A 12958-nucleotide genomic window follows, 5' to 3' on the forward strand; every position below is an offset into this window, starting at 1 on the left:
CAACTGAAGCTTGAGGGTATGCTTACGCATACTTAAACAACTTCAGTGTAGTTTCTGCATTACTTTTTGAGTTCTTGAATTCGCTATGAATTGGGCTGCCACGCACGATGAGTAGGTGACGATTATTATTTGGCTTTCTCACAGATACAGTCAATATGCAGGGCGTGTTACATTATCGTGCACGCTTGCTCGCACTGAAATTGCGCGACCGTCCTATTCAGTTTATAGACCATAGTGCAAAAGCTACTTTCACATCGAGAAGACAAACACATGGACGGACGATGCACTCGCGACTAATTCATCATAAGAAACCACGCTGAATATAACACCTGCGGTACTCGTGCGCAGAGGCAAGAAAAAAAAACGCAGATGAATGTGCCACAAGCAATACTAGATCAGACCCACAACGTAAAGTATCTTATTATGTGGCAGATGAAATGTCTGAAGTATAGAACTCGCCTCAAAGCTTCTTCTACATCAGTATGCCCCATTCACACGGCTTTAAGAAGGAATCGACCTCCTCATAAACGTTACGTTCAGCATTCTCGATGCTGTTATAACAATTTTTTTTTTAATTTCTACACCACTGGGGCGCGCAAGTGGCCCAAAATCGAGGAGGAAGGCGCCGCGGGGAGGAGAGTGTCGCTATACTTTTAAACGGCTCCACCGCCTCGTTCTTTTAGGAGTTTAACCGGCGCCGCGCCGGCCCAGTGTTGCCAGGTTTGGTTATATATAGCCAAATTGGGCTACAGAAAAAAAATGTTTCGCGTCGACTTGGGCGAGTTGGTTACGTGGATAGATTTGGTTACTTCATTAAAACTTCTTTCTGGGCGAGTTGGTGCATACTTGACATAAAAATTGTAACAGCGCAAACACATGCAACCACAAAGTACCAAGGACGAGACACAAGCGCTCACTGTCAACTAAATTTTATTGACGGAATACAGATACCTTATATAAGGGGAAAGGCAGAAGTGAAGGGGGGGGGGGTGTGATACAATCGGGGAAAATGACATGGCGTATCGATGAACGAACGTAAGCACCCCCTCTGTGTCGCTTTTTGCTGCAGAACTTCAGTTTTTGGAAGCGACCGTTTACTGATTGATTGTATCTTACCATCCATCGCCTTGCTTTCTACTTTTTTTTCTAGTTTTCTTGCGCCTGATTCCGCGTTGTCTGCCGGCACGTTCGTTCATCGATACGCAATGTCATTTTCCCCGATTGTATCACTCCCCCCCCCCCCTTCACTTCTGCCTTTCCCCTTATATAAGGTATCTGTATTCCGTCAATAAAATTTAGTTGACAGTCAGCGCTTGTGTCTCGTCCTTGATACTTTGTGGTTGCATGTGTTTGCGCTGTTACAATTTTTATGTCAAGGCTATATTTGGGTTACTGAAAATCTGCTACTTGGCTTTGTTTGGGCTATGAGTGGCGCCTTAATCGACGCTCCAGAGATAACTCTCATCGAATAGAAACAAATCTGGAAGGCTATGTTTTCGCTGGCTAAGCCGGCAGCGCGGCTGTGCGTGTGTGCGCGAAATGCACCCCCCCCCCTCCCGCCCTCCCCTCCCCCTCAGTGCATCGTTCTCTGAGCCGATGATTTTATCCTTGACGGACTTAAATTTACACCGCGCTTCACCATGCTAACATTTACGCCAGCAACGTCGTCTCATCTTCGTCTTATCCCGACACTCAATCACCGGGCATCGGGATGAGCCTGGGAGTGGAGGGTGCTTCGCAGTACACTGTACTAACATGGCTATGCTCAGAGCCGGAGAGCAATAAGGTTGGGCGATCGTGGCGACGGCGTGTAAGAAGGGAAACACGGGTAGATGACACGCTCCAGTGTGTCTACGGCGGCGGCGTCTGGTTGAAGTATCGCGCTCCATGGGTACAGCTTTCGACCTATTCCGCGTTTCTCACGGTAAGCTTTATTGCCAATTTCCTTTGCGTGTGAAATGAACTTTAACGCGACAGCGTTAAGGGCCCCGTGTCGCGGAAAATCCGGCGTCGGCGCCATTGTCCGTGTCAGAAAAATGATCCCGAACAACGTAGGCCCTTCGGCTGACGCATATGCATTACTGAAACAATTGAATTTCTCAAAGTAAAACTCGTCAGAAAATTCGTAAAGTACGACTTGCACTCAACCTGCAGACATGGTAACGTCGAATTGTAATTTGAATATACGAGAAAATATGTTTTAACGTCTTAGTAGGAGGGCGATGGTTTGGGCTAGTTCGTTTTCCATGAGGCTGTGTGGTGCAGCACGAAGCGGGACAGGAGACACAGGGGGAAAAGAAAACGACGACAAACGGTTACTGCCAAGTAGGAGCGGCACGCCCCGCTCGGTTCCTTGCAACACCATCCAGATGGCACTCGCCTCCGCGGCAGCGGCGGCGCCTGCCGTGCGAGTAGAATAAAAAAAAGAATCAGAAAGCTCGCCTTCGTGCGTACTGTTCGCCTCCAGCATTTGTAGGTAAACATTATGGTTGCATAGGCTGCAGTTGCCGGGAAGCGTGAAAATCAGTCAGGGATCTTTAAATGCTGTCGCGTTCCACTCTTAAAGGTGAATATTAAAGGGACTGAGAACCAATTTTCATCGTACCTATCTTTAAGAAGTTATCAAGAAGTAATCAAGAAGTTTGATTGTTGTATTCATATAGGAGGTTGTGGCCAAGTACTGCACCAGGGTGGCCAATCCTGCTCTGGTGAGAGAGTGCGTTACCGGTTCTGGTCACCGGGATCAGGCCGCACTCCAGGCCTGTTTCTGACCGGTAGTAGTGACCGGGGTAGTTGGAGAAGTATGGGAGAGGCCTTTGCCCTGCAGTGGGCGTAACTAGGCTGATGATGATGATGAATCAAGAAGTGGCAACGCGAAAAACGGAGTGGAACACTTTTTATCAGAATTTCTTTACCTGCAGTGAGGATGTAGTCTTTCACTGGCAGCTTGCTGAAAGCGGTGATAGGTGAGCGCGATAGCGATCATATGCCCACATTAGTGGGAGGCAGACAAGTGCGGCCGTAATTGTGACAAAGTACTTTGTTTAGCAAAATGACGTTCCTGCTATTCATGTTTTCCGAAATGCTAAAGTATTTCTGCGATAATAGCTCCGTGTTTTCCTGTCCAACTGCTTTGTATTTAATTAAGCAGTCAAATCCAAACCAATCGGATTGAAATTGAAACGATGATTTTACACGTGATACGCAGTTCAGCGTGCCGTAGCCCTGCGTGCGCTTTTGATTTCCGAGGCATAGAATAAAGCGCAAGTGTCTAATATTATAGCAACTGCAAATTTAAGCAATAATTATGTTGTACTTAATAACAGCCGACTTACTTACAGAAACTCATGGACTACATCCGAAGTACCAGGATTTCATTGCCAGGCCTCGCCACTTAATGACCTTTGAGATTTTCTTTGCCAACTTAAAATTACAATCCCTACTTCAATCGCGAACAGCGTGCCTGGTTCTATCACCATAAATCATGATCATTTCATTTCCATTGACGTCTCACAACACATTCTGGCCAATTGTCAGTCCCTTTAAGCGCCCACTGAGTTTTTGGTTTGTGCTTACATTCGAGATTTCGGTAACTTCTCCCTCAGCAGCGATTCGCTGGAACTTGATTTTCCGGGGCCAACAAAAACTATTGTGTAGCATCACGTAAGATGTCAAGGGTCGACCGTCATGGTGTCACGGACATTTTTTTACGACAGGTTGTACAAAAAGGGATTGCAGTATATATTCGAATGTGAAAATGTATATGCATATAAACCTTGAAATAAAAATGGCTATATTCGGCTACAATTTTGTTTTGCTCTTTTTTTGTGTTTGGCTACATTTGGGCTACAGTTTCTCTAGTTTTAGACTACGCCGCCTTGGAACACTGCGCGCCGCCGCCGGTTGGAACCTATTCACCAAGGTTGGAAAACGACACTGCCGTGGAGGAAGTTTTGCATACACATCTCTTATCTGCATGCGACCTACGCAACATTCCCTTACGCTGTCTTATCTGCCGACTGGCAGACGGCCAGACTTCGGTCTAAACCGAATTTTCAGTTCCAAAATGATCTACTGCAAAATCAAGTCGTTTACATTCTCTCTTGTTCATTATGTGAGCTGTTTAATTTCTCGCCTAATGGCGTTTTAGGCGTGCACTACTTTCTTGTTAACTCGCTGCCGCGGAAGAGCGTGCCTCTCGCCGCGCAAGCCTGCGCACGCCCGAGGCTCGTTTCATAATGCGCTCCGGCTCCGTCGCGGCCGCGCCGGAGAGTATACACGTGGAGGTCTTTTTGACCGCGTCGTAATTTTTGCGCTGCTGATTCTGCAAATAATTTTTTCGACAGCCACCGAAGAAGGCGACGATATTTCGCTCGAAGAAGGAAGTTGACAAGCACGTCTCAAGTTTTTTGGGCGAAATTCAAGGACGAACAAGAGGTAAAGTACGATTCTCGCTAAAAAAAAAGTAAAGAAAGAATAGCATGAGTAGTATTAGCGTTAGTGTCAATACGTTATTACGTAGCTAGGTACCCGTTACTTTCACGACATCCGTCAGTCACTTGGTTTTCTGGCGATTAACTCTGATGCGAATAATGTCGCGCCCCGCGATTTCGAAACTTTGTCAGCCGTTCGTTTGATTTTGCTTCTTTCGCTGTTTCGAACAAGTTGCCAAGAACTATGCTTCGAAAGCTGTTTTGACGTGTCCATATTCGCGGTGTCGTTGATTAGCACTAGTTATGACGAAGCTTTAATTTGGGAGGGGGCTCCTATCTAAATACATGGGAAAGGAGAAATCGTTTTTCTCGGCAACCACTGCACCAAATTTGATTAGGTTTGTCGCATTTAAAAGAAAGTTATAATCCATGCTGACTGTCTGAAGCGAATTTGTTTATTTAGGCCGTTTGGTGTTAATAAACATTGTTGAAAATCGCAGCTTTTTCAGAAAACGAAACTATCAAGGTTTACCACTATATATCTCGGAAATGAATTGCGATATAAAAATTTTGCAGATTGCATACAATAGTACTTCTAAAGAGGACAAAATTGAGGTATTATACATGGCTATTAAATGTACCATTAATATGTGAGTAGGACTTTTGCAAAACCCTAGTAAAGACTGTAACAAATTAACGTAAAATATAAATTAATATACCACATTTGTCCGCTTTGATTGTGCTAATGGATGCAGCTTGCAGAAGTGCGATATCTGTTCTTGGTTAAGGGTAATGGATCTGTAAAGTTCTTGCTTCTATTTTTTTTTCCATCTTTCCTACTTTTGTCAATTTTTGCAAAGCATTCAAGCCGTAAATCGAAATTTCCGCTTCCAAGAGTCAGTAAAATTTTACTTTTTCTCTCGAATACAACAACTTCATTAAAATAGGCCCGATGTTATCATTAAAGCATTTCTGCGTTCTACATATGTATATATATTGGCAGCTTCAGAATAGAGCGCAAGCTCTATTCTGAAGAATAGAACCTCGCCTGCACTAAGGGTGTCGACGTCAGAGGTGTCGACGCTTATCTTTCTCCCGCTGAAACACTTGAGAGATCGTCTGGGACTGGAGTAATTGCTGTTTACCGATGCACTCGAGTGGTAGTCAATAAGCGGGTCCCAACAGAATCAGTGATTGCGACTTTTGCTGGAACTTCCTGCCCGTCAGAGTCAGTCAGGCTGGCGATACGGCCATAGTATGGCAGGGTGTAAATCAAGATAACGTTGTTGCGCATGTGGGGGAGAACACGCTCAAAGTGATTGTAATGCCCAAGAAGAGCGATGCTGTCTCTGTGATGGAAATCATCCAGCCAATTATTTAAACTGTTCTGTTAGGGCTCAAGAGTTACAGGTGATTGAAATAATTGATCGTCGACGCTGCTCTAGGATGGAGGCCATGAACATTGTGAAAGAAAGGGCATCTGGCTATGCGGGGATAATAGGTAGACAAAATCTTACCACGGACCGATCACTTACTGCAACTATAGAGGCCGCGGTGGAAAAGGCAGTTACTAAAGCTATGGAAAAGTTGGCAATGAGCCTTGGTGAATGTATCTCACAAGCCGTGTCTAGTCATTTATCTCATTTGATGCAAACTACCTGCCCAGCTCCTGTACCAACGCAAACAGTTAATCCTGAGCACCAAACTAACCATGAAAGATCAGACGCGCCAATCCTTGCAATAATGATATTGGACTTTCAACTCCCTCTTCCGCGGGCCCTACAACTTGTAATCTGATTAATACAGATTTGGAGATGACAGAGGTAGAACAAAATGCTCGAGCATATAAAAGAACCATGTCTTCTATTAGTGAAGACTCCTCCCCCGGTCCTCACTCAAAAGCTAAGAAAAGTCAGTCCAGTGTTGCGCTAAAGGATAACATTCTACAGAAGGCAGTTTCGACTGCGGCCCTTTCCAAAACATAGGATCACTAAAAGTGCTTCAGTGGAACTGCCGCTCTTTATATTCGGCATCAGTAGATTTAACTTGTTTAACTTCTCAACTTAATCCTGATTTAATTATGTTACAAGAAACGTGGCTAAATCCTGAGAAATCTTTTCAACTGAAATTCTACAGGTCATTTCGATTAGACCGTCCTACAAGAGGTGGCGGATTACTTACACTTATCTCATCTAAATTTTGCCATAAGGCTAAAATTTCATTTCAAGTTTCTACTCCAGAGTGTGAAATCCTAGCGATAGAATTGGTTCTCCCGGGATGTTGTCCTTTTACCGTAGTTAATGCATATTTTCCATCTGGCGTACAGGACGCTAGCACACTGGATAGTGTTATTAACTCCTGTGGACGTGACATAGTAATCTCAGGTGATTTCAATTCTCACCATATCTCATGGGGTTTAAGAACAGATTTGTGCGGCACCCGATTGTGGAACTGGTCGTTGGACAATCGACTCACGTGTGTAAACTCCGGATCTATTACGTTTGTTAGAGGCCGATCTTACTCTTCACTAGATCTTACATTCTCTGGCCCGAGTCTCTCCGTAACTTCTTGGTCGACTATTGATTGTTCGACAAGTAGTGATCACCTTCCAATAGTATTTGACGTTGCACGTCCGGTAACATTTATAAGTGACTAGGTTCGAACTTTCATAAATTACAACATTTTTAAAAAATGCTTACGAAATGTTCTTTCATCTCTGTCTGATGCACCTACAGAACAAAAAACCACAATTATCTGTTCCGCTTTGGAAAGTTCTCAAAAAAAGGCTCAATTTGAGATTATATTGAATAAAAGAAATTCTTACAGTCCTTTGCGGAATGAAGAATGCACTCGAGACTACAGAAAGAGAAAAGCTGCTTGGAAAAAGTTATTGCATAACCAGAGTCCCCGAAATTGGAGTGACTATAAATTTTTTCGAGCTGTCTTTAAACATACAGTTTCTAAAGCTAAAGATGAATTCGACTGTAAGCATTTTGATTTCTTGTCTAACCATAAAAATAAGCGTGCATTGTTCCGTTTTCTCCGCGGTAGAAAAGTTCTTCCGCGTCAAATTAATATCGACTCTATAATCTTAAGTAGCGATGAAATGAAACAATCACTAGAAGAAATCGCGAAGAGATTAGAAATTAGATTTTCTTCTGTCTTGCCAAGTTGCTCTCGCTTAGGAAGGGCATCAGATAATTATACAGAAATCTCCATTGGCTGAAATCGTGGAGCGACTTCCAGATTCAGCTCCCGGTGTGGATGGAGTAACATCTACTATGATCAGAATTTTATTTAAGGAAGCTCCTGATGACCTTTTAGCTATTGTAAATTACTCAATTCGCTTCTCATGGATTCCGTCTGCGTGGAAAATTGCTAAAATCATCCCTATTCTTAAAAATCGGTGGGGAAGGATATACAATAGATAACATTAGGCCAATTGCGCTAACTTCAAATTTGGTTAAATTAATTGAAAGAATTCTATATGCCCGCATGATTAAATTTATACAGAACAAGGACTTGCTTTGCCCCTGCCAAATTGGATTCCGACCATCTTGTTCAATTTGGCATGCTCACGTGGACCTAGAAAGTAGAATAAAATTAGCACGGCGACAGAGGCAAATAGGTGCTCTTGTGACATTAGACATTTCCAAAGCCTATGACAGTGTAGAACACTTAATTTTATTAGATATATTGCGAAATCTAGAGATTCCAAATTATTTTTCAAACTGGATTGGTGAATTTTTTAATGGAAGAACATTTTACGGCAGTCTGAGAGGCGTTTCCTCGAGTATATATAATCAATCACGAGGTGTTCCTCAAGGAGCTGCCACTTCACCATTACTATTTAATATTCTGATGTGTTCCATTCCTCTTCATCAAGATGTACAAACACACGTATACGCGGATGACATTGCTTTCTTCGCATCAGACAGTGATATTCACTCTCTATATTATCGACTGCAAAACTACCTCAACACCATAGAAACTTGGTTAAACAAAATTCGCCTTTCACTTAATGTTAGAAAATGCTCGATATTGGTTTTCCCTCTTAACAATCCCGTTAATATATCGATATCCTATCGCCTCGAGACTATACCTCAAGTGGAGTCGGTGAAATACTTAGGTGTAGTATATGACGGTTCCCTCAGCTGGCTCGGCCATATTGACCATATAGTTAAAAAAGGAGTGCGAGCAGTTGGTATGCTACGTAAGCTGTGCAACAGTCGGTCCGGAATGCGGAGAGATCCACGTTTAATGATATACAAAATGTATGTGCGGCCCATTTTAGAATTTGGATGTGTTTTATTTTCTGGTGCTCCAGCTTATAAATTACGTCCCCTTGTTCTACTTGAGCGGGAAGCCCTACGACTGTGTTGCGGATTACCGAAATATGTTGCCAATAACATATTACACCAAGAAGTCAGATTGCCCTCAATATTGTGTAGATTTCGGTTACTGACGGTGCAAACAGTCTTAAAATTGTATGAATCCCCTATTACAAGATTGAAATACATATTCATTTCCCAGCCTGCACTTTTCTCCGGAGTACACTGGCATCGTTTTCATACACCACAGGTGGTCTTTGTACAAACATTGATAAATCCTTTAATTGTACGTCTCTGGGAGGTACCGCCTATTTGTGATGTACAAGAGAACCTACAAATTATATATGATGACATCTACCCAAATAATGCAAAAAATCTCTCTTATAATATATTAAACGGCTTATTACAGGACCATTTATTGAGTTTATCTATAAGTACGGTCATTACGACAGACGCCTCACAGTGTGAAGAAAAATCTGGAATTGGCATTTTCTCTCCCGCTCTAGACTGGTCATTTGCAATCAGGATTCCGGACTTCTATTCCGTATTTCTGGCTGAATTTCTAGCTGTAGTCCTAGCCTTACGCAAACTAAATTTGTCAATATCGGCGGCAGTAATAATAACAGATTCTTTATCCTTATGTTCTTCGCTCACAGCAAATGGTGTCACTAACCTTTTACATACATTTCATTTTCTAGTGCCTGCCCATATAAATTTAATTAGATTGGTTTGGGTGCCTGGACATAAAGGATTAGTCATGAACGAAATGGCTGACAGTCTCGCGAGAGAGGCCCTCAGTGGCCCTGTATTGCCATTACTTCCTACAATAGCTTACCTGACGACTACTAGATTTAGGAGATATACAATTACTCAAGACTTTTTGAACCCAGCTGTAGCTAATTTTTCAGAATATCGACACCTCCTATTCCCTTGGCCCAATAATTCCTTTCACACCAGAAAAACTGAAGTCATCTTTACCTGATTACGTTGTCGAATACCAAAATTAAACTTCTATCGTCACAGGGCTGGTCTGGTGCCCTCCCCTCTGTGCCCAGTCTGTGGAGAAGATGAAACAATAGATCATATTTTTTTTTTTCATATTCTGCCGCCGTTTCACTTCTTTAAGAAAAAATCTAGAATCAAGATTTACACAGCTTGGTTTGGGCTTTTCAATTATAAATATCCTTTCTCTAGGAGCCTCCTCTCTTGGAAAGTGCCACAGGGATATTTGCTCAACCGTGGAGGATTTTATAAGTGCTACGAAGAGATTGACTTGAATTCTTATACATTTTATTTTTGTTCATTTCCTTCAGTTAGCTTTACCAATTTTAGTTTTTAATAACGATAGCCTAATTTCACCCAAATCTTGGCCAATCCCCCGCAGTGGGTGTGCGCCATCGCATAAGGAATACCATACCACACCATACCAATAATAAACGCGGAAGACTTCGCTGAACAGCAACAAGCATACCCGGAGCTAAAAAGCCTCTTCGAGTATTTGGAAGCGCGCACCGGCGTTGTCCTTGGGACATTTAAGCGAGGATTGTCTTCGTCCTCGCTTCAAACCAACTTACTCGTAAAGGAACTTCTCACCAGTTCGAGCCAACTACGTTCTTGTTCCCTCAGCGCTGCGTCCAGAAATACTGCACGCCCTACATGACGATCCGACCGCTGGGCACCTCGATTTCTCCCGGACGCTATCGAGGATACAGGAAAAGTATTACTGGCCGCGCCTGACCGCCGACGTCGGCCGTTACGTCAAGACATGCCGACTGTCAAGACTGTCAAGACAAGACTGTCAGCGACGCAAGACACCACCGACAAGGCCAGCGGGATTACTACAGCCGATCGAGCCTCCTTGCCCGCTATTTCAGCAGATATGGATGGACTTGTTGGGGCCCTTTCCGACGTCAACAACCGGAAATAAGTGGATCGTCATGGCGACGGACTACCTCACCCGTTTCGCCGAAACGAAAGCTCTGCCAAAAGGCAGCGCAGCCGAAGTGGCGAGATTCTTCGTCGAGAACATCCTGCTGCGACATGGTGCTCCAGAAGTCCTCATCACCGACAGAGGAACGTCCTTTACAGCGGAGCTCACCCAAGCCGTTCTGCAGTACAGCCAGACAAGCCACATGAGGGCAACTACCTACCACCCGCAGACGAACGGTCTTACAGAGCTGAAGTGACTATCGCAAGAGTGGACACGGTACACAAAAAGGCGACAAGGACAAGTGCAAGCTTCCAACTGGTGTTTATTACAGAAAAGTATGTATCAGTTGCAATCGTGCAAGACAACATGGTCATCACAAATAAATAAGAGCGCACCATGGCCGGGCCAAGGCTTAAGGCGGCCTCCCACATACAGATCACAGGAATGCAAATTCTTTAGCAGTCAATGCTAGGGATGGTTTGCTAACGCAGTTGCCTTCTGCGATAGCCGCTGCCTCACTGATGAGTCTGTATATAGTGTTTTCATGCCCGTTGCTTGCTATTATTTCTGTTTTTTTTTTTTCAGAGTAGATGACATTTGCATTGGGAGCAATGAGTCTTAAGGAAACCCTCTCTCTATTTTTGAACTTTCTGATTATGTTCCGGTAGTCTCACGTTTAGGCACCTTCCCGTTTATACCACGTAACGCTGCCCGCAAGAAAGAGGTATGCCATACGCTATACTCCTCTTGAGCATTTGACGAAACCCTTTCTGTGCGCAATGTTGCATGATTTTGATTGTCTGCGGACAGGGCTGGTTTTTGCGCATAACTGAGATAACTTGTGGGGCGCGGAATAAACGACCGAAACTGCCGCCCTTTGACCTATTTCTTTTAGTTTATGCGAGATGGTGTGGATGCATGGGATGACTGCTAGATTCCTGCGAACAGTATCACGTGGGCAGAGAGGGGCATCACAAGATTGCAACTTCCTACGCAGCGTATCTGAAACGGAAACAGTAAGGCAGCTGGGATAGCCAACAGCCTTCAAACGAGCTGTCTGCGAGTTGAAGCTCTCTTGTACCGAGTGGTAACAGGATTTCAGCGAGGCGTTTTTCAAGCATGCCTGAACAATGCCGCGTTTGACCAATTTACTATGGGCTGATGCAAAAAGGCAGCAGGGTTTTTTTAGCGCGGGGCTCATATTTCCAACACACTATGCTCGCCTAAAAAAAACCTCAAATCGAGAAACCTTAAGGCACCATTCTCAGGACGTTCGTGCGTGAGAGTGAGAGGTTGCAGGCATTCAACGTCAAACTGCGTCACTGTAAACTGCGTCAGTGTAAACAGCGTCAGTGTCTGCTCGAGGGATGGATCAAAGCCGGCATCATTGCAGTCTAATAGAATGAGATAATCATCAACAAACCGAAAACTTTTTACTTTATGTTTGCCAGAAAAAAGAGCTTCAATCGAGCTTCAATTGCCCTAAGAACAGATCACTCAGAATAGGGGCAATGCCTGAACCGATACACGCGCTGCTTTTTTGCAGATAAACTTTTCCATTCCATTCAGCGAAAGTAGAGTTAAGATAAATTGTTAGAACATCCAAAAAACCGTTAACAGTGACACCACACTCATTCTGGAACGCCACAGCTCCAAATTCAAAAATCGATTCTTCAACAATGCCCGTGAGCGCGTGATGTGGAATGGAATAATATAAATCTTTAATATCAATAGAGAAACCCTTGTACGGAACATTGATGTTCTCCTTAAGATACTCAATTATCTGAGATGAATTATTAACTAAGAATGGGTCAGTGTAGCATTTTTAGGTAACACTGGAACCAATAACCAATCGATTTTTGCTACGTTCCCCTTTCGGAGACAATCACGTGGAACGGCGTACCGCTCTTGTGATATTTTTTTTTTCGTACCAGACGGCATTTCGCTGTCACAGCGGCGCCGCTCGCGACCTGAAATAGTCCACGTTGTGCAACTTAAGCCGTTTAACCAGCGCTAATGAAGTTTGTGACTTGCTGCTTTCTTATATATATATATATATATATATATATATATATATATATATATATATATATGGATGTTAGCGTTTATAGCTGACCTTCGGACTTTCCCCCCCCCCCTTTTTTTTTTGACAGTGTTACTTTGCATTTGCTTCTTTTCGTTGTTTTGTTACTTTTGTTTAATAAGTGTCCTTTTGTTTTTCGCTGTGTGTGTGTAGTGACTTTTGAAGGAGAGGAAGAGAGAAG

General features: G+C 43.4%; 1 protein-coding gene across 4 annotated transcripts in view; it reads left to right on the forward strand.

Moving 5' to 3' along the window:
* Nucleotides 1-4215: 4215 nt before the first annotated feature.
* LOC142572217 (uncharacterized) overlaps nt 4216-12958 on the forward strand; it is a 108864-nt gene continuing 100121 nt past the window's right edge. The window contains exon 1 of one of the 4 annotated variants that reach the window (XM_075681175.1): nt 4216-4437. The gene's annotated coding sequence lies outside the window, so the exon portion shown is untranslated. The remainder of the gene's footprint in view (nt 4438-12958) is intronic. The other 3 variants (XM_075681173.1, XM_075681169.1, XM_075681174.1) reach the window with 3 other exon arrangements.

This window comes from Dermacentor variabilis, chromosome 2, assembly GCF_050947875.1.
Source record: "Dermacentor variabilis isolate Ectoservices chromosome 2, ASM5094787v1, whole genome shotgun sequence".
NCBI lineage: Eukaryota > Metazoa > Arthropoda > Arachnida > Ixodida > Ixodidae > Dermacentor > Dermacentor variabilis.